A 3,635-nucleotide genomic window follows, 5' to 3' on the forward strand; every position below is an offset into this window, starting at 1 on the left:
TGAAGATACGCTGGGCCACATGAACCCTTTTTCTAACAACTCCTCTAGTTGCTTTTTCAATTCTGCCATTTCGTTTGGCACCATCCGATATGGAGCTTTTGAAATTGGATTTGTTCCAGGCACCAGATCAATAGCAAACTCAATTTCTCTTTCTGAAGGTAGTCCGCTGATTTTCGTTGGAAATACTTCAGGGAATTCCTGAACTATCAAGATATCAGCAATCCCTTCCTCCATTTCTACCTTCACCGAGAAAAATACCGTGTATCCCTGGCAACCCTACCTCAACCATTTATCTGCTTGAGCTATCGAAATCATGTTCAACTTTACTTCTGCCATTTGGATTAACTCTCGGGTAGGAAGGATCAATGTTTTGTTTTTACAATTAAGGAGAACATTTTGGGAGGACAACCAGTTCAAACCAAGGATAACATCAATATCACAGAAAGGCATGCATATTAGGTCTAATGTAGTGCAACAATAGGCATACCGGACAATACAATTTAAATAAACATCAGAAGTTAAAATTTTCATTCCTGTGGGAGTGGAAACACACAAATCATACAACAATGTGTCGACAGCAAGGCCTAAGCGCCTAGGGCAATCATAAGATATAAACGAGTGGTTGGCACGCGAGTCAAACAAAGCATCCATAAGGTAGTCATTCACAGTAACCATACCTTGGATCATCTCGAGTGACTTACGAGCCTCTTCCGACTAAGGGCAAACACCTGCCCTATGCCTGAGGTCTTCCCACGCTATTGGCACCTTACGGGCACTCCCTAGTAAAATGTCCAGGTCGTCCATGCCTATAGCACACGCTCTGACCCATCGTGCACGACCTGTCTTTGTGATTGCGGCCACAGTGCTTGCATTCCCTTCCTTGGCAAACATTCTCCGCTCCCCGACAGACATTCTCTGTGCCTCCTTGTTAGGCTCCCCGCCTCGACTTTCTGTTCCAGTTAAATCTCCTTTTCTTCCAGCTACTACCGAAAGAAGTGCCTTCCTGACCCACTCTTGCCCTTGACTTCTTGGCTCGTGGGGTTGCTCTAGCCAACTCAGCATGATTCTAGTTATTCTCAGTGATACGGTAGACTTCCACTACCTTATTGAAAACTTCCAGCTGTCTCAGGGCTACCTTCTCTCTCAACTCAGGCTTCAGCCCCATAATCATCTTCTCCGTAAACCAGCTTTCGTCATTCATGTGCTGGAGATAAGTGGAGTATCTAGACAGCTTGATATACCTTTCTAAGTATTCATCAAAGGGTTCATTTACTGCTTGTCTTATAGTGAGGAACTCTACTTCTTTCTCGTCCTTCACAGATCAGGGAAAGTATTTCAAAAAGAATTGGTCCTTAAACACTTCCCAGTTGATCGGGGTGTTGTTAGCCTGAAGGACCAGCTCGTTGTTCTTCCACCATCTATCTGCCTCCCCTTCAACTTATATATTACCATATGAGCCTTCCTCTCAGACGGATACTCTAAGATGTTGAAGATCTTTTCTAGCCGGTTTATCTAATCCTCGGCTACTTGAACATCAAAAGTTCCCTAAAAAATAGGAGGGTTATGTTTTGTAAACTTCACAATCCACTGCTGCAGCGTATTGGGTTCTGCAGCAGGTTGGGGTCTAACAGGAGTAGGCTCCTGTGGTTGCTGTGGTGGTATGGGCTGGCCTGTCTCGGCTATTCCTTGCACGGGTTGCTATAATCGTGCTAGTGCTGCTGCTGCCGCTGCAGCTATAGCAGCATCCCTCTCTTGTTCTTGCCTAACTTGTGTGGCTTGTATCTCAGCCATATTCCTTTGCTATTCCTCTAACCTTTCCGTTATCCATTCAATCGAATCAACAGGGGGTCTTGATGACTCTCCCCTTATACCGGGTCTCCTACCTTTTGATCCTTGTCTTTCTCTTACCATTTTGTTATTTCCGTCTCAACTACAAGAGGAACAAAATTATTAATTTACATAAATAGTACTTGGATTACTTTTTCAGTATATATACACGGCACAGTTAACAAAAAGTAAGGTCACAGCCCACCACAAATAGTATAATAACAGTCATCCTATATTTAAACCCAGCAGAGGAAGAGGGACACAGAGTAACTACAAAAAGTTCTAAATCGTCTAGCAGCCGATCGAAGTTACTGGGCATAGAGAGTTTGCAGAGCTACCGGATCTGGGCCTGCCAAACTCAGGTGGTAGGTAACGTATCCAGTAACACTCGACACCATAAAGCGTCATCTACAAGTTGACCCTCTTCAACTACTTCATTATGCAGTAATCTCAAGTAGTAGAAGTAGTCCTGGTAGACTATAGCATACTGATTATGAGTCGAGTCTATGTATCTACCGAGCTCTATAAACTCCTAGAAGAGACTGTTATAGTCTTTAAATTCCTTCCTTACCAACAATGGCCTCTTCCTGAATGGTAGATCCTTGGCTTTAAGCTGTTCCAACCTCACCGTCTTGATAGGTACTGCCCTAATGGCATTGGGACCCGCTTCGTTAGGATGTGGCTGAGGTCTTGTAGTGCTCTGGGCATCCCCTTTCTCTAGCTTCACAATATCATTAGAATCTTCCTCTAACATTATATCCTCTACCTCCCAGAGAGGCTGGTAATATCCTGGTGGCGGAGTCGGGTCATTGAGGTCGGAGATATGCACGTGGTACCAATTTGAGCACGGCTCCCCTGGCATCCTCTAGTTACTGTTTCCCCGAAGTCATCACTATAGCAGGCCATGGCTATCCTGCACTCAACTTGGTCTATAACATATCATTCCACCTAAAATAATCCAACTAGAACATTCAATCAGCAATCAAATAACAATTCACAGTCAATCAACAATTTTCAACCATATGCACAATACATAACAGTCAATTTAGTGCACAGAAACAAAGCCAAAACCTTGTTCTGATACCAAAGGGTGTTCACAACTCTCTTTATAACTCATTATATGTCAATTGGAACCAATATAAGTCATTTCGTAACATTACTGGATGAAAAATTTGAAATTCAGGATTTACTGTTCATCCTATCCGTATATACATTCATCCGAAAATGGGCCAATTTTGAAACTTATAACTAAATTTAGAAAAATCAAAATGAAGTGGTTCTAATTTTTACATGAAGCTTGCTAAGAGTTCTATGGAGGAAAATAATCATTAGGTCTAATCCCATCCAAAATAATTCCATGAAAATTTGTCAAAGTATACTATTTATTTGGTAAATTTTCAAATTTCCAGTATTTTACCCAACTTTGGAAGGACATAACTCTTAGCACACAACTCTAAATTTAATGAATTATCACTTTTTTAAAGCTAAAAATGAGATATATTAGCCTGCCAAATTTCAAGTCCAAACTCAACAATTACTTATTATTTATGTGCCACAATTTGACACTTTTTAAGAAATTTCTATCCCCTAATTACCATTTTCTTGATTATTTCCCCCTTTTCCTTCAACCACATTCCTTCCACAATGCCTCAAGCATAATCCAAACATTGAAACATGGAATAACAATATAATTTACATCAAAATATCATCCATAACTTGTTACAAAATCCATGTAAAGTTCATTATACATTGTAAAAGTTCTAACATAACATAATGTCCATAAAGTCATTTCATGCTAAGGCCAATTC

The sequence above is a fragment of the Neltuma alba genome, unplaced genomic scaffold (assembly GCF_004799145.2).
Source record: "Neltuma alba isolate B1F8T4 unplaced genomic scaffold, ASM479914v2 tig00001908_pilon, whole genome shotgun sequence".
Classification (NCBI taxonomy): Eukaryota; Viridiplantae; Streptophyta; class Magnoliopsida; order Fabales; family Fabaceae; genus Neltuma; species Neltuma alba.